Source organism: Rhinoderma darwinii (assembly GCF_050947455.1).
Source record: "Rhinoderma darwinii isolate aRhiDar2 chromosome 5 unlocalized genomic scaffold, aRhiDar2.hap1 SUPER_5_unloc_45, whole genome shotgun sequence".
Classification (NCBI taxonomy): domain Eukaryota; kingdom Metazoa; phylum Chordata; class Amphibia; order Anura; family Rhinodermatidae; genus Rhinoderma; species Rhinoderma darwinii.
Genome location: NW_027461804.1, coordinates 102462 through 128214, shown reverse-complemented (window position 1 = coordinate 128214; position 25753 = coordinate 102462). Strand labels below are relative to the sequence as shown.

General features: G+C 46.6%; 15 non-coding genes across 15 annotated transcripts; all 15 read right to left on the bottom strand.

Moving 5' to 3' along the window:
* Positions 1 to 201: 201 nt before the first annotated feature.
* On the bottom strand, positions 202 to 392 carry LOC142693878 (U2 spliceosomal RNA). Its single transcript, XR_012862170.1, has one exon. It is a non-coding gene; the product is annotated as a U2 spliceosomal RNA (small nuclear RNA).
* A 5657-nt stretch (positions 393 to 6049) lies between these two features.
* Positions 6050 to 6240, bottom strand: LOC142693875 (U2 spliceosomal RNA). The gene has a single exon (XR_012862169.1). It is a non-coding gene; the product is annotated as a U2 spliceosomal RNA (small nuclear RNA).
* Positions 6241 to 7524: 1284 nt separating this feature from the next.
* LOC142693874 (U2 spliceosomal RNA) lies at positions 7525 to 7715 on the bottom strand. Its single transcript, XR_012862168.1, has one exon. It is a non-coding gene; the product is annotated as a U2 spliceosomal RNA (small nuclear RNA).
* Positions 7716 to 9003: 1288 nt separating this feature from the next.
* LOC142693873 (U2 spliceosomal RNA) lies at positions 9004 to 9194 on the bottom strand. The gene has a single exon (XR_012862167.1). It is a non-coding gene; the product is annotated as a U2 spliceosomal RNA (small nuclear RNA).
* Positions 9195 to 10482: 1288 nt separating this feature from the next.
* LOC142693872 (U2 spliceosomal RNA) lies at positions 10483 to 10673 on the bottom strand. Its single transcript, XR_012862166.1, has one exon. It is a non-coding gene; the product is annotated as a U2 spliceosomal RNA (small nuclear RNA).
* A 1284-nt stretch (positions 10674 to 11957) lies between these two features.
* Positions 11958 to 12148, bottom strand: LOC142693870 (U2 spliceosomal RNA). Its single transcript, XR_012862164.1, has one exon. It is a non-coding gene; the product is annotated as a U2 spliceosomal RNA (small nuclear RNA).
* Positions 12149 to 13416: 1268 nt separating this feature from the next.
* On the bottom strand, positions 13417 to 13607 carry LOC142693869 (U2 spliceosomal RNA). The gene has a single exon (XR_012862163.1). It is a non-coding gene; the product is annotated as a U2 spliceosomal RNA (small nuclear RNA).
* Positions 13608 to 14911: 1304 nt separating this feature from the next.
* On the bottom strand, positions 14912 to 15102 carry LOC142693868 (U2 spliceosomal RNA). The gene has a single exon (XR_012862162.1). It is a non-coding gene; the product is annotated as a U2 spliceosomal RNA (small nuclear RNA).
* Positions 15103 to 16394: 1292 nt separating this feature from the next.
* On the bottom strand, positions 16395 to 16585 carry LOC142693867 (U2 spliceosomal RNA). Its single transcript, XR_012862161.1, has one exon. It is a non-coding gene; the product is annotated as a U2 spliceosomal RNA (small nuclear RNA).
* Positions 16586 to 17869: 1284 nt separating this feature from the next.
* Positions 17870 to 18060, bottom strand: LOC142693866 (U2 spliceosomal RNA). The gene has a single exon (XR_012862160.1). It is a non-coding gene; the product is annotated as a U2 spliceosomal RNA (small nuclear RNA).
* Positions 18061 to 19360: 1300 nt separating this feature from the next.
* LOC142693864 (U2 spliceosomal RNA) lies at positions 19361 to 19551 on the bottom strand. Its single transcript, XR_012862159.1, has one exon. It is a non-coding gene; the product is annotated as a U2 spliceosomal RNA (small nuclear RNA).
* A 1304-nt stretch (positions 19552 to 20855) lies between these two features.
* On the bottom strand, positions 20856 to 21045 carry LOC142693833 (U2 spliceosomal RNA). The gene has a single exon (XR_012862133.1). It is a non-coding gene; the product is annotated as a U2 spliceosomal RNA (small nuclear RNA).
* A 1296-nt stretch (positions 21046 to 22341) lies between these two features.
* On the bottom strand, positions 22342 to 22532 carry LOC142693863 (U2 spliceosomal RNA). Its single transcript, XR_012862158.1, has one exon. It is a non-coding gene; the product is annotated as a U2 spliceosomal RNA (small nuclear RNA).
* A 1292-nt stretch (positions 22533 to 23824) lies between these two features.
* LOC142693862 (U2 spliceosomal RNA) lies at positions 23825 to 24015 on the bottom strand. The gene has a single exon (XR_012862157.1). It is a non-coding gene; the product is annotated as a U2 spliceosomal RNA (small nuclear RNA).
* Positions 24016 to 25299: 1284 nt separating this feature from the next.
* On the bottom strand, positions 25300 to 25490 carry LOC142693861 (U2 spliceosomal RNA). Its single transcript, XR_012862156.1, has one exon. It is a non-coding gene; the product is annotated as a U2 spliceosomal RNA (small nuclear RNA).
* Between the last annotated feature and the right edge of the window lie 263 nt (positions 25491 to 25753).

Sequence of the window (25753 nt, the reverse complement as noted above, 5' to 3'; positions counted from 1 at the left end):
ACACAGAAACACAGACGACACACAACAAGAGGTGGCAATCTATTCATTAATTGCATTTAATCAATGAGCTCATTATCACTCATGCATTGTCCAACAGGTGTTGAAATAATGGGATTAAAAGGGGAGATCCCTTCAGAAAGACAGAAACAATAGCAAAGACAAAAAACACTTTTGGAATCTGCTTTTAGTCAACACATAAGGAAAGGGTGCACCGGTCCTGGAAATACTGCAATACCAGGTCAATGCGTGGAGTGGACAGAGCAAGCTCTATTTCCATCTCCCTGTTCTAAAAATCCATTTAATATATGGTCCCCAGATAGGGGACGTATCAGATATTAAACTGATAAGAACAGATACTACACTTGATCTTAGCCAAAAGGCCGAGAAGCGATAACCCGAACGGGCCGCGCGTTGCCCGAGCCTGCCCGATACTGCTGTTCAGCCCTTGCAGCGATTCAGCCTACTTCTAGGCAATTCCATGGGGCCCTGCAGGCTCACACACTCACAGCTACACGGGAGGTGAATAAAGGCCGGAGAGGAAGCCAGACAGGATTTGCTTCTTTTGCTTGCACCACAATGCAGTGCTGAAAGAGGAGGAATCTACATAAAAACGCCTTCCTGGCAACGCCCAAATGCCCTGCTGCCATGCAGATAAACACTGGCAGCGGCAGCAAGTGCATGCCCACAGCCACCCCTTGTTCCTTCACACCTTGTATCAGCTGTAATCCAGTCCAGTCCAGTGCTGCCTGCTGAGCAGCACTGACCAACACTGCCTGGGCCCAGGCTTTTATCTCTGAGGCCCCATTATGATGTCAGAAAGCTGGCTCTGGAATCCTGAGGGCTCCACTATGACACGTGCAAAGTTCCGTCTGAACTTTATATAAGACGGTGAGGCTCAGTCAGTCACTCAGTGTTGCCTGAGAGGGCAACACTGCAACAGCCGGCCGCCAGGCTGTCTTTTTTTTGCACAGCTAGTTGCCTCCAGGAGGCCACAAGAGGGAGACAAGGGACTGCAAAATGGAAAATAGGCATCCACCAACTTTACAGACAACTTCTCCTTGCTCCTACAACCTCCATCCTTGCACAGTTTGTTATTCTTCTAGGTAACATAGTAACAAATCCAAATTGCTGCTCTCTTTGTAGGCAAGCAAGGCTTTGTTGCAACTGCAATTCTTACTTCTTCTTGAAATGTAGGGACGACAGTACATTCCATCACATCCATCTAGTGTACACAGGTAGGTCCATTGTGGCGGGCAGGCGAGCGGGCGGGCTGCTTTATTGGCTGTTTGCTGTTCCCCTACTCCACTCCACTATTTGACTGTTGTGCTGCATCAATCAATCAATCAATCAATCAATCAATCAATCAATCAATCAATCAGTGGCTGGCTCAGGTGCAGCTCTTTAACCCCTTAAGGACGCAGCCTAGTTTGGGCCTTAAGGCTCAGAGCCCATTTTTCAAATCTGACATATTTCACTTTATGTGGTAATAACGTCGGAATGCTTAAACCTATCCAAGCGATTCTGAGATTGTTTTCTCGTGACACTTTGGGCTTCATGTTCGTGGTAAAATTTGGTCGATATATTCAGTCTTTATTTGTGAAAAATTGCAAAATTTAGAGAAAATTTACAAAAAATAGCATTTTTCAGAATTTAAATGCATCTGCTTGAAAAACAGACGGTTATACCACCCAAAATAGTCACTAGTTCACATTTCCCATATGTCTACTTTAGATTGGCATCGTTTTTTGAACATTCTTTTATTTTTCTTGGACGTTACAAGGCTTAGAACATAAACAGCAATTTCTCATATTCTTAAGAAAATTTCAAAAGCCTTTTTTTGAAGGTGCCAGTTCAGTTCTGAAGTGGATTTGAGGGGCCTATGTATTAGAAACCCCCATAAAACACCCCATTTTAAAAACTAGACCCCTCAAAGTATTCAAAACAGCATATAGAAAGTTTTTTAACCCTTCAGGCATTTCACAGGAATTAAAGCAAAGTGGAAATTAAATTTGCAAATTTCATTTTTTCTGCTGAATTTCAATTTTATTCAATTTTTTTTTAGTAACAGAGAAGGTTTTACCAGAGAAACACTACTAAATATGTATTGTCCAGATTCTGCAGTTTTTAGAAATGTCCCACATGTGGCCCTACTGCGCTCGTGGACTAAAACACAAGCCCTAGAAGCAAAGAAGCACCTAGTGCATTTTGAGGCCTCTTTTTTATTAGAATATATTTTAGGCAGCATGCCAGGTTTGAAGAGGCGTTGAGGTATCAAAACAATGGAAACCCACCAGAAGTGACCCCATTTTGGAAATTACACCCCTCAAGGAATGCATTTATGGTTTTTGTTATCATTTTGACCGCACAGTTTTTTCACAGCACCTATTTGAATTGGGCTGTGAAATGAAAAAAATGATATTTTTTCCAGTAAAATGTCATTTTTGATCAAATTTTCTTATTTTCACAGGGAACAACATACCCCATTTTGTTGCCCAATTTGTCCTTAGTGCGGCAATACCCCATTTGTGGTGATAAACTGCCGTTTGGGCCCATGGGAGGGCTCAGAAGGAAAGGAGCGCTATGTGTTTGTTGGAGTCCAGATTTTGCTGGATTGGTTTTCGGGTGCCATGTCGCATTTGCAGAGCCCCAGAGGTATCAAAGCAATGGAAACCCACCAGAAGTGACCCCATTTTGGAAACTACACCCCTCAAGGAATTCATTTATGGTTTTTGTTATCATTTTGACCCCACAGGTTTTTCACAGCACCTATTTGAATTGGGCTGTGAAATGAAAAAAATGATATTTTTTCCAATAAGATGTCATTTTTGATCAAAATTTCTTATTTTCACAAGGAACAACATACCCCATTTTGTTGCCCAATTTGTCCTTAGTGCGGCAATACCCCATTTGTGGTGATAAACTGCCCTTTGGGCCCATGGGAGGGCTCAGAAGGAAAGGACCACCATTTGGCCTACTGGAGCTTTTCTGGTGCTAAGTCATGTGTGCAGAAGCCCCTGAGGTACCAGTACAGTTGAAACACCCGAGAAGTGACCCCATTTTAAAAACTACACCCCTTAAGACATTCATCTAGAGGTGTAGTGAGCATTTTGACCCCACAGGTACTGTGTAAAAGATAATGCGCAGCAGATGGTGCAGTGTGAGATTTGCAATTTTATATATGTATATGCCATTTCAGTGTCCAATATAGTGTGCCCAGCATGCGCCACCGGAGATATACACCCCTTAAATTGTAATGTGGGTTCTCCTGGGTACGACAATACCCTACATGTGGCTGTTATCAGCTGCCTGGGCATACGGCAGGGCTCAGAAGGGAAGGATGAGGGGGTAAGCTGTGCGGAGTGCATCAGGGTAAATTGAAAATCAAGGGATGTATGATACATTTTAAAACAATCTTTTATACAGAGCCCTGGTTTTTCGGGACACGTGTCACATTGGTATATTGTGTTCTTCCTTATCCCCCTCTTATAGCAGACTCTGCACCTCTTTTGACTCTTTCCCTTTCCACCGGTTTGGGGACCTTCTCCTGGAAAGTGTTGCCCTGGTACGATGCGCCCCCCCTTCCTGGTCCCTAAAGATTATATCTTGAAATTCCAGGAAAGTTCCCCTCTGGCCTGCACATCGACGTAGCACATACGCATTGTACAAAGCCATCTGTATGATGTGCCCGGCCAGCTTCTTATACTACACCGCATGGCGCTGTAGGGCTTCAGGACTTGATTTGACAAGTCCATCCCTCCCATGTACCTATTGTAGTCCAGGATGCAGTCTGGTTTGGGGGTGGCCTTTCCTTCATATATCCTAAACCTGTAGGTATACCCTGATGCACTCTCACAGCTTATACATCTTCACGCCATACCTTGCCCTCTTACCTGGCAGGTACTGGCGGAATTGAATCCTCCCTTTAAAATGTACCAGGGACTCATCAATAGAAAAACACTTCTCGGGGGTGTATGCTTGGGAAAACCGGGCACTGGAACGGTCTAATAGGGGTCTCCGTTTATACAAACGGTCAAAACTGGGGTCATCTCGGGGTGGGCACGGCTCATTATCAGTATAATGTAAGAAGCGAAGTATTGCCTCATTTATTTATTTTTTTAGGTTCCAGTTCATTTCTGAAGTTGCTTTGAGGGGCCCATATATTAGAAACCCCTATCAAACACCCCATTTTAGAAACTAGACCCCTCAAAGTATTCCCAACAGCATTTAGAAAGTTTATGAACCCTTTAGGTGTTTCACAAAAATTTAGAGCAAAGTAGAGGTGAAATTTACATTTTTTTTTGTCAGAAAATCCTCTTTATACCATTTTTTTTATAACGCAAAAGGATTTATCAGAGAAACGCAACTCAATACTTATTGCCCAGATTCTGCAGTTTAGAGAAATATCCCACATGTGGCCCTCGGGCGGTAATGGACTGAAGCACCGGCCTCCGAAGCAAAGGAGCACCTAGCGGATTTTGAGCCCTCTTTTTTATTAGGCACCATGTCCGGTTTGAAGAGGTCTTGTGGTGCCAAAACATTGGAAACCCCCCAAAAGTGACCCCAATTTGGAAACTAGACCCCTTGAGGAATCCATTGTAGTTTTCATGGGGTGCATGCGGCTTTTTGATCAGTTTTTATTCCATTTTTAGGTGGCGTGGTGACTAATAAACAGCAATTCTACTATTGTTTTTGTATACTTTTTTTTTTACAGCGTTCACCGTGCGCTATAAATGATATATTAACTTTATTCTGCGGGGCGATACGATCACGGCGATACCAGATGTTTATAGTTTTTTTTTATGTCTTATGGCGTTTGCACAATAAAATACGTTTTGTAAACAATCATTCACTTTTTGTGTTACCTTATTCTAAGAGCCATAACGTTTTTATTTTTCAATCAATAAAGCCGTGCGAGGACTTATTTTTTGCGTAACGAACTGTATTTTCCATCAGTACCATTTTTAGGTACATGCGACTTTTTGATCTCTTTTTATTCCATTTTTTGGGAGGTGAAGTGACCAAACAATTGTGATTGTGGTACGGTTTATTAATATTTTTTTTTACGGCGTTCACCGTGCGGGATAAATAACAAAATAATTTTGTAGTTCAGGCCGTTACGGACGCGGCGATACCAATTATGTATAGTTTATTTGTTTGTTTATATATTTTTATTAATAATAAAGGCCTGATAAGGGAAAAAGTGGGACTTTTACTTTTATTACTTTTAAAACTTTTATTTTCTTATTTTTACACATCTTTTTTTAACTTTTTTTTTACTTTATTACTTTGTCCCACTAGGGGACATGAGGGCAGGAGGCCCTGATCGCTATTCTAATACACTGCACTACATGCGTAGTGCAGTGTATTAGAACTGTCAGCTACTCACTGACAGCAAGCATAGTGGGTCCTGACGTTGTCAGGACCCACTAGGCTTCCGTCTATGGCATAGCCGGACGCCATTGTTTGGTGTCCGGTTGCCATAGTCACCATCGCCGGCCGCTATCGCGTAGCAGGCCGGCGATGGCAGCTTAACCCCTAAAAAGCCGCAATCTCTATAGAACGCGGCTTTTAAGGGGTTAATCAGCGGGGACACAGCGATCGGTCCCCGCTGTAGGAGCTGTGACAGCTGCTGAACAAGACAGCAGCGTCACAGCTCCTGTATGTGTCGGGAGGACGGCCGAAACGGCCGTTACTCCCGAGACGTACTATTACGGCATGGAGCGCGAACGATACAGCTGCCATGACGTAATAGTACGTCAAGGAGCGGGAAGGGGTTAACTTACCTAAAAGGGAGGGCGGAGAGAAGACAAGGAAGGTGAATGAGGTGTTCCAATGTGAAATGCCGGAAACACAGAAACACAGACGACACACAACAAGAGGTGGCAATCTATTCATTAATTGCATTTAATCAATGAGCTCATTATCACTCATGCATTGTCCAACAGGTGTTGAAATAATGGGATTAAAAGGGGAGATCCCTTCAGAAAGACAGAAACAATAGCAAAGACAAAAAACACTTTTGGAATCTGCTTTTAGTCAACACATAAGGAAAGGGTGCACCGGTCCTGGAAATACTGCAATACCAGGTCAATGCGTGGAGTGGACAGAGCAAGCTCTATTTCCATCTCCCTGTTCTAAAAATCCATTTAATATATGGTCCCCAGATAGGGGACGTATCAGATATTAAACTGATAAGAACAGATACTACACTTGATCTTAGCCAAAAGGCCGAGAAGCGATAACCCGAACGGGCCGCGCGTTGCCCGAGCCTGCCCGATACTGCTGTTCAGCCCTTGCAGCGATTCAGCCTACTTCTAGGCAATTCCATGGGGCCCTGCAGGCTCACACACTCACAGCTACACGGGAGGTGAATAAAGGCCGGAGAGGAAGCCAGACAGGATTTGCTTCTTTTGCTTGCACCACAATGCAGTGCTGAAAGAGGAGGAATCTACATAAAAACGCCTTCCTGGCAACGCCCAAATGCCCTGCTGCCATGCAGATAAACACTGGCAGCGGCAGCAAGTGCATGCCCACAGCCACCCCTTGTTCCTTCACACCTTGTATCAGCTGTAATCCAGTCCAGTCCAGTGCTGCCTGCTGAGCAGCACTGACCAACACTGCCTGGGCCCAGGCTTTTATCTCTGAGGCCCCATTATGATGTCAGAAAGCTGGCTCTGGAATCCTGAGGGCTCCACTATGACACGTGCAAAGTTCCGTCTGAACTTTATATAAGACGGTGAGGCTCAGTCAGTCACTCAGTGTTGCCTGAGAGGGCAACACTGCAACAGCCGGCCGCCAGGCTGTCTTTTTTTTGCACAGCTAGTTGCCTCCAGGAGGCCACAAGAGGGAGACAAGGGACTGCAAAATGGAAAATAGGCATCCACCAACTTTACAGACAACTTCTCCTTGCTCCTACAACCTCCATCCTTGCACAGTTTGTTATTCTTCTAGGTAACATAGTAACAAATCCAAATTGCTGCTCTCTTTGTAGGCAAGCAAGGCTTTGTTGCAACTGCAATTCTTACTTCTTCTTGAAATGTAGGGACGACAGTACATTCCATCACATCCATCTAGTGTACACAGGTAGGTCCATTGTGGCGGGCAGGCGAGCGGGCGGGCTGCTTTATTGGCTGTTTGCTGTTCCCCTACTCCACTCCACTATTTGACTGTTGTGCTGCATCAATCAATCAATCAATCAATCAATCAATCAATCAATCAATCAATCAGTGGCTGGCTCAGGTGCAGCTCTTTAACTTACCTAAAAGGGAGGGCGGAGAGAAGACAAGGAAGGTGAATGAGGTGTTCCAATGTGAAATGCCGGAAACACAGAAACACAGACGACACACAACAAGAGGTGGCAATCTATTCATTAATTGCATTTAATCAATGAGCTCATTATCACTCATGCATTGTCCAACAGGTGTTGAAATAATGGGATTAAAAGGGGAGATCCCTTCAGAAAGACAGAAACAATAGCAAAGACAAAAAACACTTTTGGAATCTGCTTTTAGTCAACACATAAGGAAAGGGTGCACCGGTCCTGGAAATACTGCAATACCAGGTCAATGCGTGGAGTGGACAGAGCAAGCTCTATTTCCATCTCCCTGTTCTAAAAATCCATTTAATATATGGTCCCCAGATAGGGGACGTATCAGATATTAAACTGATAAGAACAGATACTACACTTGATCTTAGCCAAAAGGCCGAGAAGCGATAACCCGAACGGGCCGCGCGTTGCCCGAGCCTGCCCGATACTGCTGTTCAGCCCTTGCAGCGATTCAGCCTACTTCTAGGCAATTCCATGGGGCCCTGCAGGCTCACACACTCACAGCTACACGGGAGGTGAATAAAGGCCGGAGAGGAAGCCAGACAGGATTTGCTTCTTTTGCTTGCACCACAATGCAGTGCTGAAAGAGGAGGAATCTACATAAAAACGCCTTCCTGGCAACGCCCAAATGCCCTGCTGCCATGCAGATAAACACTGGCAGCGGCAGCAAGTGCATGCCCACAGCCACCCCTTGTTCCTTCACACCTTGTATCAGCTGTAATCCAGTCCAGTCCAGTGCTGCCTGCTGAGCAGCACTGACCAACACTGCCTGGGCCCAGGCTTTTATCTCTGAGGCCCCATTATGATGTCAGAAAGCTGGCTCTGGAATCCTGAGGGCTCCACTATGACACGTGCAAAGTTCCGTCTGAACTTTATATAAGACGGTGAGGCTCAGTCAGTCACTCAGTGTTGCCTGAGAGGGCAACACTGCAACAGCCGGCCGCCAGGCTGTCTTTTTTTTGCACAGCTAGTTGCCTCCAGGAGGCCACAAGAGGGAGACAAGGGACTGCAAAATGGAAAATAGGCATCCACCAACTTTACAGACAACTTCTCCTTGCTCCTACAACCTCCATCCTTGCACAGTTTGTTATTCTTCTAGGTAACATAGTAACAAATCCAAATTGCTGCTCTCTTTGTAGGCAAGCAAGGCTTTGTTGCAACTGCAATTCTTACTTCTTCTTGAAATGTAGGGACGACAGTACATTCCATCACATCCATCTAGTGTACACAGGTAGGTCCATTGTGGCGGGCAGGCGAGCGGGCGGGCTGCTTTATTGGCTGTTTGCTGTTCCCCTACTCCACTCCACTATTTGACTGTTGTGCTGCATCAATCAATCAATCAATCAATCAATCAATCAATCAATCAATCAATCAATCAGTGGCTGGCTCAGGTGCAGCTCTTTAACTTACCTAAAAGGGAGGGCGGAGAGAAGACAAGGAAGGTGAATGAGGTGTTCCAATGTGAAATGCCGGAAACACAGAAACACAGACGACACACAACAAGAGGTGGCAATCTATTCATTAATTGCATTTAATCAATGAGCTCATTATCACTCATGCATTGTCCAACAGGTGTTGAAATAATGGGATTAAAAGGGGAGATCCCTTCAGAAAGACAGAAACAATAGCAAAGACAAAAAACACTTTTGGAATCTGCTTTTAGTCAACACATAAGGAAAGGGTGCACCGGTCCTGGAAATACTGCAATACCAGGTCAATGCGTGGAGTGGACAGAGCAAGCTCTATTTCCATCTCCCTGTTCTAAAAATCCATTTAATATATGGTCCCCAGATAGGGGACGTATCAGATATTAAACTGATAAGAACAGATACTACACTTGATCTTAGCCAAAAGGCCGAGAAGCGATAACCCGAACGGGCCGCGCGTTGCCCGAGCCTGCCCGATACTGCTGTTCAGCCCTTGCAGCGATTCAGCCTACTTCTAGGCAATTCCATGGGGCCCTGCAGGCTCACACACTCACAGCTACACGGGAGGTGAATAAAGGCCGGAGAGGAAGCCAGACAGGATTTGCTTCTTTTGCTTGCACCACAATGCAGTGCTGAAAGAGGAGGAATCTACATAAAAACGCCTTCCTGGCAACGCCCAAATGCCCTGCTGCCATGCAGATAAACACTGGCAGCGGCAGCAAGTGCATGCCCACAGCCACCCCTTGTTCCTTCACACCTTGTATCAGCTGTAATCCAGTCCAGTCCAGTGCTGCCTGCTGAGCAGCACTGACCAACACTGCCTGGGCCCAGGCTTTTATCTCTGAGGCCCCATTATGATGTCAGAAAGCTGGCTCTGGAATCCTGAGGGCTCCACTATGACACGTGCAAAGTTCCGTCTGAACTTTATATAAGACGGTGAGGCTCAGTCAGTCACTCAGTGTTGCCTGAGAGGGCAACACTGCAACAGCCGGCCGCCAGGCTGTCTTTTTTTTGCACAGCTAGTTGCCTCCAGGAGGCCACAAGAGGGAGACAAGGGACTGCAAAATGGAAAATAGGCATCCACCAACTTTACAGACAACTTCTCCTTGCTCCTACAACCTCCATCCTTGCACAGTTTGTTATTCTTCTAGGTAACATAGTAACAAATCCAAATTGCTGCTCTCTTTGTAGGCAAGCAAGGCTTTGTTGCAACTGCAATTCTTACTTCTTCTTGAAATGTAGGGACGACAGTACATTCCATCACATCCATCTAGTGTACACAGGTAGGTCCATTGTGGCGGGCAGGCGAGCGGGCGGGCTGCTTTATTGGCTGTTTGCTGTTCCCCTACTCCACTCCACTATTTGACTGTTGTGCTGCATCAATCAATCAATCAATCAATCAATCAATCAATCAATCAATCAATCAATCAGTGGCTGGCTCAGGTGCAGCTCTTTAACTTACCTAAAAGGGAGGGCGGAGAGAAGACAAGGAAGGTGAATGAGGTATTCCAATGTGAAATGCCGGAAACACAGAAACACAGACGACACACAACAAGAGGTGGCAATCTATTCATTAATTGCATTTAATCAATGAGCTCATTATCACTCATGCATTGTCCAACAGGTGTTGAAATAATGGGATTAAAAGGGGAGATCCCTTCAGAAAGACAGAAACAATAGCAAAGACAAAAAACACTTTTGGAATCTGCTTTTAGTCAACACATAAGGAAAGGGTGCACCGGTCCTGGAAATACTGCAATACCAGGTCAATGCGTGGAGTGGACAGAGCAAGCTCTATTTCCATCTCCCTGTTCTAAAAATCCATTTAATATATGGTCCCCAGATAGGGGACGTATCAGATATTAAACTGATAAGAACAGATACTACACTTGATCTTAGCCAAAAGGCCGAGAAGCGATAACCCGAACGGGCCGCGCGTTGCCCGAGCCTGCCCGATACTGCTGTTCAGCCCTTGCAGCGATTCAGCCTACTTCTAGGCAATTCCATGGGGCCCTGCAGGCTCACACACTCACAGCTACACGGGAGGTGAATAAAGGCCGGAGAGGAAGCCAGACAGGATTTGCTTCTTTTGCTTGCACCACAATGCAGTGCTGAAAGAGGAGGAATCTACATAAAAACGCCTTCCTGGCAACGCCCAAATGCCCTGCTGCCATGCAGATAAACACTGGCAGCGGCAGCAAGTGCATGCCCACAGCCACCCCTTGTTCCTTCACACCTTGTATCAGCTGTAATCCAGTCCAGTCCAGTGCTGCCTGCTGAGCAGCACTGACCAACACTGCCTGGGCCCAGGCTTTTATCTCTGAGGCCCCATTATGATGTCAGAAAGCTGGCTCTGGAATCCTGAGGGCTCCACTATGACACGTGCAAAGTTCCGTCTGAACTTTATATAAGACGGTGAGGCTCAGTCAGTCACTCAGTGTTGCCTGAGAGGGCAACACTGCAACAGCCGGCCGCCAGGCTGTCTTTTTTTTGCACAGCTAGTTGCCTCCAGGAGGCCACAAGAGGGAGACAAGGGACTGCAAAATGGAAAATAGGCATCCACCAACTTTACAGACAACTTCTCCTTGCTCCTACAACCTCCATCCTTGCACAGTTTGTTATTCTTCTAGGTAACATAGTAACAAATCCAAATTGCTGCTCTCTTTGTAGGCAAGCAAGGCTTTGTTGCAACTGCAATTCTTACTTCTTCTTGAAATGTAGGGACGACAGTACATTCCATCACATCCATCTAGTGTACACAGGTAGGTCCATTGTGGCGGGCAGGCGAGCGGGCGGGCTGCTTTATTGGCTGTTTGCTGTTCCCCTACTCCACTCCACTATTTGACTGTTGTGCTGCATCAATCAATCAATCAATCAATCAATCAATCAATCAATCAATCAATCAGTGGCTGGCTCAGGTGCAGCTCTTTAACTTACCTAAAAGGGAGGGCGGAGAGAAGACAAGGAAGGTGAATGAGGTGTTCCAATGTGAAATGCCGGAAACACAGAAACACAGACGACACACAACAAGAGGTGGCAATCTATTCATTAATTGCATTTAATCAATGAGCTCATTATCACTCATGCATTGTCCAACAGGTGTTGAAATAATGGGATTAAAAGGGGAGATCCCTTCAGAAAGACAGAAACAATAGCAAAGACAAAAAACACTTTTGGAATCTGCTTTTAGTCAACACATAAGGAAAGGGTGCACCGGTCCTGGAAATACTGCAATACCAGGTCAATGCGTGGAGTGGACAGAGCAAGCTCTATTTCCATCTCCCTGTTCTAAAAATCCATTTAATATATGGTCCCCAGATAGGGGACGTATCAGATATTAAACTGATAAGAACAGATACTACACTTGATCTTAGCCAAAAGGCCGAGAAGCGATAACCCGAACGGGCCGCGCGTTGCCCGAGCCTGCCCGATACTGCTGTTCAGCCCTTGCAGCGATTCAGCCTACTTCTAGGCAATTCCATGGGGCCCTGCAGGCTCACACACTCACAGCTACACGGGAGGTGAATAAAGGCCGGAGAGGAAGCCAGACAGGATTTGCTTCTTTTGCTTGCACCACAACGCAGTGCTGAAAGAGGAGGAATCTACATAAAAACGCCTTCCTGGCAACGCCCAAATGCCCTGCTGCCATGCAGATAAACACTGGCAGCGGCAGCAAGTGCATGCCCACAGCCACCCCTTGTTCCTTCACACCTTGTATCAGCTGTAATCCAGTCCAGTCCAGTGCTGCCTGCTGAGCAGCACTGACCAACACTGCCTGGGCCCAGGCTTTTATCTCTGAGGCCCCATTATGATGTCAGAAAGCTGGCTCTGGAATCCTGAGGGCTCCACTATGACACGTGCAAAGTTCCGTCTGAACTTTATATAAGACGGTGAGGCTCAGTCAGTCACTCAGTGTTGCCTGAGAGGGCAACACTGCAACAGCCGGCCGCCAGGCTGTCTTTTTTTTGCACAGCTAGTTGCCTCCAGGAGGCCACAAGAGGGAGACAAGGGACTGCAAAATGGAAAATAGGCATCCACCAACTTTACAGACAACTTCTCCTTGCTCCTACAACCTCCATCCTTGCACAGTTTGTTATTCTTCTAGGTAACATAGTAACAAATCCAAATTGCTGCTCTCTTTGTAGGCAAGCAAGGCTTTGTTGCAACTGCAATTCTTACTTCTTCTTGAAATGTAGGGACGACAGTACATTCCATCACATCCATCTAGTGTACACAGGTAGGTCCATTGTGGCGGGCAGGCGAGCGGGCGGGCTGCTTTATTGGCTGTTTGCTGTTCCCCTACTCCACTCCACTATTTGACTGTTGTGCTGCATCAATCAATCAATCAATCAATCAATCAATCAGTGGCTGGCTCAGGTGCAGCTCTTTAACTTACCTAAAAGGGAGGGCGGAGAGAAGACAAGGAAGGTGAATGAGGTGTTCCAATGTGAAATGCCGGAAACACAGAAACACAGACGACACACAACAAGAGGTGGCAATCTATTCATTAATTGCATTTAATCAATGAGCTCATTATCACTCATGCATTGTCCAACAGGTGTTGAAATAATGGGATTAAAAGGGGAGATCCCTTCAGAAAGACAGAAACAATAGCAAAGACAAAAAACACTTTTGGAATCTGCTTTTAGTCAACACATAAGGAAAGGGTGCACCGGTCCTGGAAATACTGCAATACCAGGTCAATGCGTGGAGTGGACAGAGCAAGCTCTATTTCCATCTCCCTGTTCTAAAAATCCATTTAATATATGGTCCCCAGATAGGGGACGTATCAGATATTAAACTGATAAGAACAGATACTACACTTGATCTTAGCCAAAAGGCCGAGAAGCGATAACCCGAACGGGCCGCGCGTTGCCCGAGCCTGCCCGATACTGCTGTTCAGCCCTTGCAGCGATTCAGCCTACTTCTAGGCAATTCCATGGGGCCCTGCAGGCTCACACACTCACAGCTACACGGGAGGTGAATAAAGGCTGGAGAGGAAGCCAGACAGGATTTGCTTCTTTTGCTTGCACCACAATGCAGTGCTGAAAGAGGAGGAATCTACATAAAAACGCCTTCCTGGCAACGCCCAAATGCCCTGCTGCCATGCAGATAAACACTGGCAGCGGCAGCAAGTGCATGCCCACAGCCACCCCTTGTTCCTTCACACCTTGTATCAGCTGTAATCCAGTCCAGTCCAGTGCTGCCTGCTGAGCAGCACTGACCAACACTGCCTGGGCCCAGGCTTTTATCTCTGAGGCCCCATTATGATGTCAGAAAGCTGGCTCTGGAATCCTGAGGGCTCCACTATGACACGTGCAAAGTTCCGTCTGAACTTTATATAAGACGGTGAGGCTCAGTCAGTCACTCAGTGTTGCCTGAGAGGGCAACACTGCAACAGCCGGCCGCCAGGCTGTCTTTTTTTTGCACAGCTAGTTGCCTCCAGGAGGCCACAAGAGGGAGACAAGGGACTGCAAAATGGAAAATAGGCATCCACCAACTTTACAGACAACTTCTCCTTGCTCCTACAACCTCCATCCTTGCACAGTTTGTTATTCTTCTAGGTAACATAGTAACAAATCCAAATTGCTGCTCTCTTTGTAGGCAAGCAAGGCTTTGTTGCAACTGCAATTCTTACTTCTTCTTGAAATGTAGGGACGACAGTACATTCCATCACATCCATCTAGTGTACACAGGTAGGTCCATTGTGGCGGGCAGGCGAGCGGGCGGGCTGCTTTATTGGCTGTTTGCTGTTCCCCTACTCCACTCCACTATTTGACTGTTGTGCTGCATCAATCAATCAATCAATCAATCAATCAATCAATCAATCAATCAATCAATCAATCAATCAATCAATCAGTGGCTGGCTCAGGTGCAGCTCTTTAACTTACCTAAAAGGGAGGGCGGAGAGAAGACAAGGAAGGTGAATGAGGTGTTCCAATGTGAAATGCCGGAAACACAGAAACACAGACGACACACAACAAGAGGTGGCAATCTATTCATTAATTGCATTTAATCAATGAGCTCATTATCACTCATGCATTGTCCAACAGGTGTTGAAATAATGGGATTAAAAGGGGAGATCCCTTCAGAAAGACAGAAACAATAGCAAAGACAAAAAACACTTTTGGAATCTGCTTTTAGTCAACACATAAGGAAAGGGTGCACCGGTCCTGGAAATACTGCAATACCAGGTCAATGCGTGGAGTGGACAGAGCAAGCTCTATTTCCATCTCCCTGTTCTAAAAATCCATTTAATATATGGTCCCCAGATAGGGGACGTATCAGATATTAAACTGATAAGAACAGATACTACACTTGATCTTAGCCAAAAGGCCGAGAAGCGATAACCCGAACGGGCCGCGCGTTGCCCGAGCCTGCCCGATACTGCTGTTCAGCCCTTGCAGCGATTCAGCCTACTTCTAGGCAATTCCATGGGGCCCTGCAGGCTCACACACTCACAGCTACACGGGAGGTGAATAAAGGCCGGAGAGGAAGCCAGACAGGATTTGCTTCTTTTGCTTGCACCACAATGCAGTGCTGAAAGAGGAGGAATCTACATAAAAACGCCTTCCTGGCAATGCCCAAATGCCCTGCTGCCATGCAGATAAACACTGGCAGCGGCAGCAAGTGCATGCCCACAGCCACCCCTTGTTCCTTCACACCTTGTATCAGCTGTAATCCAGTCCAGTCCAGTGCTGCCTGCTGAGCAGCACTGACCAACACTGCCTGGGCCCAGGCTTTTATCTCTGAGGCCCCATTATGATGTCAGAAAGCTGGCTCTGGAATCCTGAGGGCTCCACTATGACACGTGCAAAGTTCCGTCTGAACTTTATATAAGACGGTGAGGCTCAGTCAGTCACTCAGTGTTGCCTGAGAGGGCAACACTGCAACAGCCGGCCGCCAGGCTGTCTTTTTTTTGCACAGCTAGTTGCCTCCAGGAGGCCACAAGAGGGAGACAAGGGACTGCAAAATGGAAAATAGGCATCCACCAACTTTACAGACAACTTCTCCTTGCTCCTACAACCTCCATCCTTGCACAGTTTGTTATTCTTCTAGGTAACATAGTAACAAATACAAATTGCTGCTCTCTTTGTAGGCAAGCAAGGCTTTGTTGCAACTGCAATTCTTACTTCTTCTTGAAATGTAGGGACGACAGTACATTCCATCACATCCATCTAGTGTACACAGGTAGGTCCATTGTGGCGGGCAGGCGAGCGGGCGGGCTGCTTTATTGGCTGTTTGCTGTTCCCCTACTCCACTCCACTATTTGACTGTTGTGCTGCATCAATCAATCAATCAATCAATCAATCAATCAATCAATCAATCAATCAATCAATCAGTGGCTGGCTCAGGTACAGCTCTTTAACTTACCTAAAAGGGAGGGCGGAGAGAAGACAAGGAAGGTGAATGAGGTGTTCCAATGTGAAATGCCGGAAACACAGAAACACAGACGACACACAACAAGAGGTGGCAATCTATTCATTAATTGCATTTAATCAATGAGCTCATTATCACTCATGCATTGTCCAACAGGTGTTGAAATAATGGGATTAAAAGGGGAGATCCCTTCAGAAAGACAGAAACAATAGCAAAGACAAAAAACACTTTTGGAATCTGCTTTTAGTCAACACATAAGGAAAGGGTGCACCGGTCCTGGAAATACTGCAATACCAGGTCAATGCGTGGAGTGGACAGAGCAAGCTCTATTTCCATCTCCCTGTTCTAAAAATCCATTTAATATATGGTCCCCAGATAGGGGACGTATCAGATATTAAACTGATAAGAACAGATACTACACTTGATCTTAGCCAAAAGGCCGAGAAGCGATAACCCGAACGGGCCGCGCGTTGCCCGAGCCTGCCCGATACTGCTGTTCAGCCCTTGCAGCGATTCAGCCTACTTCTAGGCAATTCCATGGGGCCCTGCAGGCTCACACACTCACAGCTACACGGGAGGTGAATAAAGGCCGGAGAGGAAGCCAGACAGGATTTGCTTCTTTTGCTTGCACCACAATGCAGTGCTGAAAGAGGAGGAATCTACATAAAAACGCCTTCCTGGCAACGCCCAAATGCCCTGCTGCCATGCAGATAAACACTGGCAGCGGCAGCAAGCGCATGCCCACAGCCACCCCTTGTTCCTTCACACCTTGTATCAGCTGTAATCCAGTCCAGTCCAGTGCTGCCTGCTGAGCAGCACTGACCAACACTGCCTGGGCCCAGGCTTTTATCTCTGAGGCCCCATTATGATGTCAGAAAGCTGGCTCTGGAATCCTGAGGGCTCCACTATGACACGTGCAAAGTTCCGTCTGAACTTTATATAAGACGGTGAGGCTCAGTCAGTCACTCAGTGTTGCCTGAGAGGGCAACACTGCAACAGCCGGCCGCCAGGCTGTCTTTTTTTTGCACAGCTAGTTGCCTCCAGGAGGCCACAAGAGGGAGACAAGGGACTGCAAAATGGAAAATAGGCATCCACCAACTTTACAGACAACTTCTCCTTGCTCCTACTACCTCCATCCTTGCACAGTTTGTTATTCTTCTAGGTAACATAGTAACAAATACAAATTGCTGCTCTCTTTGTAGGCAAGCAAGGCTTTGTTGCAACTGCAATTCTTACTTCTTCTTGAAATGTAGGGACGACAGTACATTCCATCACATCCATCTAGTGTACACAGGTAGGTCCATTGTGGCGGGCAGGCGAGCGGGCGGGCTGCTTTATTGGCTGTTTGCTGTTCCCCTACTCCACTCCACTATTTGACTGTTGTGCTGCATCAATCAATCAATCAATCAATCAATCAATCAATCAATCAATCAATCAGTGGCTGGCTCAGGTGCAGCTCTTTAACTTACCTAAAAGGGAGGGCGGAGAGAAGACAAGGAAGGTGAATGAGGTGTTCCAATGTGAAATGCCGGAAACACAGAAACACAGACGACACACAACAAGAGGTGGCAATCTATTCATTAATTGCATTTAATCAATGAGCTCATTATCACTCATGCATTGTCCAACAGGTGTTGAAATAATGGGATTAAAAGGGGAGATCCCTTCAGAAAGACAGAAACAATAGCAAAGACAAAAAACACTTTTGGAATCTGCTTTTAGTCAACACATAAGGAAAGGGTGCACCGGTCCTGGAAATACTGCAATACCAGGTCAATGCGTGGAGTGGACAGAGCAAGCTCTATTTCCATCTCCCTGTTCTAAAAATCCATTTAATATATGGTCCCCAGATAGGGGACGTATCAGATATTAAACTGATAAGAACAGATACTACACTTGATCTTAGCCAAAAGGCCGAGAAGCGATAACCCGAACGGGCCGCGCGTTGCCCGAGCCTGCCCGATACTGCTGTTCAGCCCTTGCAGCGATTCAGCCTACTTCTAGGCAATTCCATGGGGCCCTGCAGGCTCACACACTCACAGCTACACGGGAGGTGAATAAAGGCCGGAGAGGAAGCCAGACAGGATTTGCTTCTTTTGCTTGCACCACAATGCAGTGCTGAAAGAGGAGGAATCTACATAAAAACGCCTTCCTGGCAACGCCCAAATGCCCTGCTGCCATGCAGATAAACACTGGCAGCGGCAGCAAGTGCATGCCCACAGCCACCCCTTGTTCCTTCACACCTTGTATCAGCTGTAATCCAGTCCAGTCCAGTGCTGCCTGCTGAGCAGCACTGACCAACACTGCCTGGGCCCAGGCTTTTATCTCTGAGGCCCCATTATGATGTCAGAAAGCTGGCTCTGGAATCCTGAGGGCTCCACTATGACACGTGCAAAGTTCCGTCTGAACTTTATATAAGACGGTGAGGCTCAGTCAGTCACTCAGTGTTGCCTGAGAGGGCAACACTGCAACAGCCGGCCGCCAGGCTGTCTTTTTTTTGCACAGCTAGTTGCCTCCAGGAGGCCACAAGAGGGAGACAAGGGACTAAAAAATGGAAAATAGGCATCCACCAACTTTACAGACAACTTCTCCTTGCTCCTACAACCTCCATCCTTGCACAGTTTGTTATTCTTCTAGGTAACATAGTAACAAATCCAAATTGCTGCTCTCTTTGTAGGCAAGCAAGGCTTTGTTGCAACTGCAATTCTTACTTCTTCTTGAAATGTAGGGACGACAGTACATTCCATCACATCCATCTAGTGTACACAGGTAGGTCCATTGTGGCGGGCAGGCGAGCGGGCGGGCTGCTTTATTGGCTGTTTGCTGTTCCCCTACTCCACTCCACTATTTGACTGTTGTGCTGCATCAATCAATCAATCAATCAATCAATCAATCAATCAATCAATCAATCAATCAATCAATCAATCAGTGGCTGGCTCAGGTGCAGCTCTTTAACTTACCTAAAAGGGAGGGCGGAGAGAAGACAAGGAAGGTGAATGAGGTGTTCCAATGTGAAATGCCGGAAACACAGAAACACAGACGACACACAACAAGAGGTGGCAATCTATTCATTAATTGCATTTAATCAATGAGCTCATTATCACTCATGCATTGTCCAACAGGTGTTGAAATAATGGGATTAAAAGGGGAGATCCCTTCAGAAAGACAGAAACAATAGCAAAGACAAAAAACACTTTTGGAATCTGCTTTTAGTCAACACATAAGGAAAGGGTGCACCGGTCCTGGAAATACTGCAATACCAGGTCAATGCGTGGAGTGGACAGAGCAAGCTCTATTTCCATCTCCCTGTTCTAAAAATCCATTTAATATATGGTCCCCAGATAGGGGACGTATCAGATATTAAACTGATAAGAACAGATACTACACTTGATCTTAGCCAAAAGGCCGAGAAGCGATAACCCGAACGGGCCGCGCGTTGCCCGAGCCTGCCCGATACTGCTGTTCAGCCCTTGCAGCGATTCAGCCTACTTCTAGGCAATTCCATGGGGCCCTGCAGGCTCACACACTCACAGCTACACGGGAGGTGAATAAAGGCCGGAGAGGAAGCCAGACAGGATTTGCTTCTTTTGCTTGCACCACAATGCAGTGCTGAAAGAGGAGGAATCTACATAAAAACGCCTTCCTGGCAACGCCCAAATGCCCTGCTGCCATGCAGATAAACACTGGCAGCGGCAGCAAGTGCATGCCCACAGCCACCCCTTGTTCCTTCACACCTTGTATCAGCTGTAATCCAGTCCAGTCCAGTGCTGCCTGCTGAGCAGCACTGACCAACACTGCCTGGGCCCAGGCTTTTATCTCTGAGGCCCCATTATGATGTCAGAAAGCTGGCTCTGGAATCCTGAGGGCTCCACTATGACACGTGCAAAGTTCCGTCTGAACTTTATATAAGACGGTGAGGCTCAGTCAGTCACTCAGTGTTGCCTGAGAGGGCAACACTGCAACAGCCGGCCGCCAGGCTGTCTTTTTTTTGCACAGCTAGTTGCCTCCAGGAGGCCACAAGAGGGAGACAAGGGACTGCAAAATGGAAAATAGGCATCCACCAACTTTACAGACAACTTCTCCTTGCTCCTACAACCTCCATCCTTGCACAGTTTGTTATTCTTCTAGGTAACATAGTAACAAATCCAAATTGCTGCTCTCTTTGTAGGCAAGCAAGGCTTTGTTGCAACTGCAATTCTTACTTCTTCTTGAAATGTAGGGACGACAGTACATTCCATCACATCCATCTAGTGTACACAGGTAGGTCCATTGTGGCGGGCAGGCGAGCGGGCGGGCTGCTTTATTGGCTGTTTGCTGTTCCCCTACTCCACTCCACTATTTGACTGTTGTGCTGCATCAATCAATCAATCAATCAATCAATCAATCAATCAATCAATCAATCAATCAATCAATCAATCAATCAGTGGCTGGCTCAGGTGCAGCTCTTTAACTTACCTAAAAGGGAGGGCGGAGAGAAGACAAGGAAGGTGAATGAGGTGTTCCAATGTGAAATGCCGGAAACACAGAAACACAGACGACACACAACAAGAGGTGGCAATCTATTCATTAATTGCATTTAATCAATGAGCTCATTATCACTCATGCATTGTCCAACAGGTGTTGAAATAATGGGATTAAAAGGGGAGATCCCTTCAGAAAGACAGAAACAATAGCAAAGACAAAAAACACTTTTGGAATCTGCTTTTAGTCAACACATAAGGAAAGGGTGCACCGGTCCTGGAAATACTGCAATACCAGGTCAATGCGTGGAGTGGACAGAGCAAGCTCTATTTCCATCTCCCTGTTCTAAAAATCCATTTAATATATGGTCCCAGATAGGGGACGTATCAGATATTAAACTGATAAGAACAGATACTACACTTGATCTTAGCCAAAAGGCCGAGAAGCGATAACCCGAACGGGCCGCGCGTTGCCCGAGCCTGCCCGATACTGCTGTTCAGCCCTTGCAGCGATTCAGCCTACTTCTAGGCAATTCCATGGGGCCCTGCAGGCTCACACACTCACAGCTACACGGGAGGTGAATAAAGGCCGGAGAGGAAGCCAGACAGGATTTGCTTCTTTTGCTTGCACCACAATGCAGTGCTGAAAGAGGAGGAATCTACATAAAAACGCCTTCCTGGCAACGCCCAAATGCCCTGCTGCCATGCAGATAAACACTGGCAGCGGCAGCAAGTGCATGCCCACAGCCACCCCTTGTTCCTTCACACCTTGTATCAGCTGTAATCCAGTCCAGTCCAGTGCTGCCTGCTGAGCAGCACTGACCAACACTGCCTGGGCCCAGGCTTTTATCTCTGAGGCCCCATTATGATGTCAGAAAGCTGGCTCTGGAATCCTGAGGGCTCCACTATGACACGTGCAAAGTTCCGTCTGAACTTTATATAAGACGGTGAGGCTCAGTCAGTCACTCAGTGTTGCCTGAGAGGGCAACACTGCAACAGCCGGCCGCCAGGCTGTCTTTTTTTTGCACAGCTAGTTGCCTCCAGGAGGCCACAAGAGGGAGACAAGGGACTAAAAAATGGAAAATAGGCATCCACCAACTTTACAGACAACTTCTCCTTGCTCCTACAACCTCCATCCTTGCACAGTTTGTTATTCTTCTAGGTAACATAGTAACAAATCCAAATTGCTGCTCTCTTTGTAGGCAAGCAAGGCTTTGTTGCAACTGCAATTCTTACTTCTTCTTGAAATGTAGGGACGACAGTACATTCCATCACATCCATCTAGTGTACACAGGTAGGTCCATTGTGGCGGGCAGGCGAGCGGGCGGGCTGCTTTATTGGCTGTTTGCTGTTCCCCTACTCCACTCCACTATTTGACTGTTGTGCTGCATCAATCAATCAATCAATCAATCAATCAATCAATCAATCAATCAATCAATCAATCAATCAGTGGCTGGCTCAGGTGCAGCTCTTTAACTTACCTAAAAGGGAGGGCGGAGAGAAGACAAGGAAGGTGAATGAGGTGTTCCAATGTGAAATGCCGGAAACACAGAAACACAGACGACACACAACAAGAGGTGGCAATCTATTCATTAATTGCATTTAATCAATGAGCTCATTATCACTCATGCATTGTCCAACAGGTGTTGAAATAATGGGATTAAAAGGGGAGATCCCTTCAGAAAGACAGAAACAATAGCAAAGACAAAAAACACTTTTGGAATCTGCTTTTAGTCAACATATAAGGAAAGGGTGCACCGGTCCTGGAAATACTGCAATACCAGGTCAATGCGTGGAGTGGACAGAGCAAGCTCTATTTCCATCTCCCTGTTCTAAAAATCCATTTAATATATGGTCCCCAGATAGGGGACGTATCAGATATTAAACTGATAAGAACAGATACTACACTTGATCTTAGCCAAAAGGCCGAGAAGCGATAACCCGAACGGGCCGCGCGTTGCCCGAGCCTGCCCGATACTGCTGTTCAGCCCTTGCAGCGATTCAGCCTACTTCTAGGCAATTCCATGGGGCCCTGCAGGCTCACACACTCACAGCTACACGGGAGGTGAATAAAGGCCGGAGAGGAAGCCAGACAGGATTTGCTTCTTTTGCTTGCACCACAATGCAGTGCTGAAAGAGGAGGAATCTACATAAAAACGCCTTCCTGGCAACGCCCAAATGCCCTGCTGCCATGCAGATAAACACTGGCAGCGGCAGCAAGTGCATGCCCACAGCCACCCCTTGTTCCTTCACACCTTGTATCAGCTGTAATCCAGTCCAGTCCAGTGCTGCCTGCTGAGCAGCACTGACCAACACTGCCTGGGCCCAGGCTTTTATCTCTGAGGCCCCATTATGATGTCAGAAAGCTGGCTCTGGAATCCTGAGGGCTCCACTATGACACGTGCAAAGTTCCGTCTGAACTTTATATAAGACGGTGAGGCTCAGTCAGTCACTCAGTGTTGCCTGAGAGGGCAACACTGCAACAGCCGGCCGCCAGGCTGTCTTTTTTTTGCACAGCTAGTTGCCTCCAGGAGGCCACAAGAGGGAGACAAGGGACTAAAAAATGGAAAATAGGCATCCACCAACTTTACAGACAACTTCTCCTTGCTCCTACAACCTCCATCCTTGCACAGTTTGTTATTCTTCTAGGTAACATAGTAACAAATCCAAATTGCTGCTCTCTTTGTAGGCAAGCAAGGCTTTGTTGCAACTGCAATTCTTACTTCTTCTTGAAATGTAGGGACGACAGTACATTCCATCACATCCATCTAGTGTACACAGGTAGGTCCATTGTGGCGGGCAGGCGAGCGGGCGGGCTGCTTTATTGGCTGTTTGCTGTTCCCCTACTCCACTCCACTATTTGACTGTTGTGCTGCATCAATCAATCAATCAATCAATCAATCAATCAATCAATCAATCAATCAATCAATCAGTGGCTGGCTCAGGTGCAGCTCTTTAACTTACCTAAAAGGGAGGGCGGAGAGAAGACAAGGAAGGTGAATGAGGTGTTCCAATGTGAAATGCCGGAAACACAGAAACACAGACGACACACAACAAGAGGTGGCAATCTATTCATTAATTGCATTTAATCAATGAGCTCATTATCACTCATGCATTGTCCAACAGGTGTTGAAATAATGGGATTAAAAGGGGAGATCCCTTCAGAAAGACAGAAACAATAGCAAAGACAAAAAACACTTTTGGAATCTGCTTTTAGTCAACATATAAGGAAAGGGTGCACCGGTCCTGGAAATACTGCAATACCAGGTCAATGCGTGGAGTGGACAGAGCAAGCTCTATTTCCATCTCCCTGTTCTAAAAATCCATTTAATATATGGTCCCCAGATAGGGGACGTATCAGATATTAAACTGATAAGAACAGATACTACACTTGATCTTAGCCAAAAGGCCGAGAAGCGATAACCCGAACGGGCCGCGCGTTGCCCGAGCCTGCCCGATACTGCTGTTCAGCCCTTGCAGCGATTCAGCCTACTTCTAGGCAATTCCATGGGGCCCTGCAGGCTCACACACTCACAGCTACACGGGAGGTGAATAAAGGCCGGAGAGGAAGCCAGACAGGATTTGCTTCTTTTGCTTGCACCACAATGCAGTGCTGAAAGAGGAGGAATCTACATAAAAACGCCTTCCTGGCAACGCCCAAATGCCCTGCTGCCATGCAGATAAACACTGGCAGCGGCAAAAAGTGCATGCCCACAGCCACCCCTTGTTCCTTCACACCTTGTATCAGCTGTAATTCAGTCCAGTCCAGTGCTGCCTGCTGAGCAGCACTGACCAACACTGCCTGGGCCCAGGCTTTTATCTCTGAGGCCCCATTATGATGTCAGAAAGCTGGCTCTGGAATCCTGAGGGCTCCACTATGACACGTGCAAAGTTCCGTCTGAACTTTATATAAGACGGTGAGGCTCAGTCAGTCACTCAGTGTTGCCTGAGAGGGCAACACTGCAACAGCCGGCCGCCAGGCTGTCTTTTTTTTGCACAGCTAGTTGCCTCCAGGAGGCCACAAGAGGGAGACAAGGGACTGCAAAATGGAAAATAGGCATCCACCAACTTTACAGACAACTTCTCCTTGCTCCTACAACCTCCATCCTTGCACAGTTTGTTATTCTTCTAGGTAACATAGTAACAAATCCAAATTGCTGCTCTCTTTGTAGGCAAGCAAGGCTTTGTTGCAACTGCAATTCTTACTTCTTCTTGAAATGTAGGGACGACAGTACATTCCATCACATCCATCTAGTGTACACAGGTAGGTCCATTGTGGCGGGCAGGCGAGCGGGCGGGCTGCTTTATTGGCTGTTTGCTGTTCCCCTACTCCACTCCACTATTTGACTGTTGTGCTGCATCAATCAATCAATCAATCAATCAATCAATCAATCAATCAATCAATCAATCAATCAGTGGCTGGCTCAGGTGCAGCTCTTTAACTTACCTAAAAGGGAGGGCGGAGAGAAGACAAGGAAGGTGAATGAGGTGTTCCAATGTGAAATGACAGAAACACAGACGACACACAACAAGAGGTGGCAATCTATTCATTAATTGCATTTAATCAATGAGCTCATTATCACTCATGCATTGTCCAACAGGTGTTGAAATAATGGGATTAAAAGGGGAGATCCCTTCAGAAAGACAGAAACAATAGCAAAGACAAAAAACACTTTTGGAATCTGCTTTTAGTCAACACATAAGGAAAGGGTGCACCGGTCCTGGAAATACTGCAATACCAGGTCAATGCGTGGAGTGGACAGAGCAAGCTCTATTTCCATCTCCCTGTTCTAAAAATCCATTTAATATATGGTCCCCAGATAGGGGACGTATCAGATATTAAACTGATAAGAACAGATACTACACTTGATCTTAGCCAAAAGGCCGAGAAGCGATAACCCGAACGGGCCGCGCGTTGCCCGAGCCTGCCCGATACTGCTGTTCAGCCCTTGCAGCGATTCAGCCTACTTCTAGGCAATTCCATGGGGCCCTGCAGGCTCACACACTCACAGCTACACGGGAGGTGAATAAAGGCCGGAGAGGAAGCCAGACAGGATTTGCTTCTTTTGCTTGCACCACAATGCAGTGCTGAAAGAGGAGGAATCTACATAAAAACGCCTTCCTGGCAACGCCCAAATGCCCTGCTGCCATGCAGATAA